Consider the following 850-nt stretch of genomic DNA (forward strand, 5'->3'; position numbering starts at 1 on the left):
TCATACCCCAAACCTCAGCATCACACAATGTATCCATGTAACAAACCTGCATGTGTATATCCTGAATCTAAAGTGGAAGTTGAAATTATGAAAATAAGCAAATAAATACATTTTTAGAGTCTTTCCACTAACAGTAGATTGTGTTCTTTTTTTTTTTTTTTTAGAGATAGGATCTTGCTATGCTGACCAGGCTCGTCTTGAACCCTGAGCTCAAGCAGTCCTCCCACCTCAGCCTCCCAATTAGCTGTGACTACAGGCATGCCCCATTGCCCCCAACTTAGGTAGATCAGATTCTGATCCACTGTTCACTTTTGTCTCTTGGGCTCACACTAAGCAAAATTTTGAGGTTAGGCAGGAGCAATTGGTTGGTTCTTGTTGAGAATCCTTGAAAGTATTAGTATCTCACCTAGGGATATGTGTGGACTGGGAGTCACAGCGTTCCTTTTTTTTTTTTTTTTTTTTTTTTTAATGGAATGCTTCAAGAATTTGCATGTCATCCTTGCCCAGGGCCATGCTAATCTTCTCTGTATCGTTGCAATTTTAGTATATGTGCTGCCGAAGCGAGCACGCACAGCATTCTTTACTCTCTTACTTTTGGAGACTGGAGAAGGGAAGTTTGGGGGAATTTGTTCTTGATTAGGCATTGTGTAAGCAGACAAAAATGAGGGATGCCGAACTGCCTGCCTCACCCTTTTCTTTTTACTCTTTACCCTAGGAGTGGAAACAAAAATCCCAGGCTCTGCCTTCTGTAAAAGCCCCACGGAGGCATTATGACTTGGAAGAAAAGTTCAGACTCACGTTCCTATAATTGTGAACAGACCTTTTATTTTTAAAGCAATATCTGTGCTGC

The 850-nt window shown here is 41.1% G+C and overlaps 1 non-coding gene across 1 annotated transcript; it reads right to left on the minus strand.

Moving 5' to 3' along the window:
* Window positions 1–462: 462 nt before the first annotated feature.
* On the minus strand, window positions 463–568 carry LOC120364102 (U6 spliceosomal RNA). The gene has a single exon (XR_005579454.1). It is a non-coding gene; the product is annotated as a U6 spliceosomal RNA (small nuclear RNA).
* Between the last annotated feature and the right edge of the window lie 282 nt (window positions 569–850).

This window comes from Saimiri boliviensis, chromosome 2, assembly GCF_048565385.1.
Source record: "Saimiri boliviensis isolate mSaiBol1 chromosome 2, mSaiBol1.pri, whole genome shotgun sequence".
NCBI classification, from domain to species: Eukaryota; Metazoa; Chordata; class Mammalia; order Primates; family Cebidae; genus Saimiri; species Saimiri boliviensis.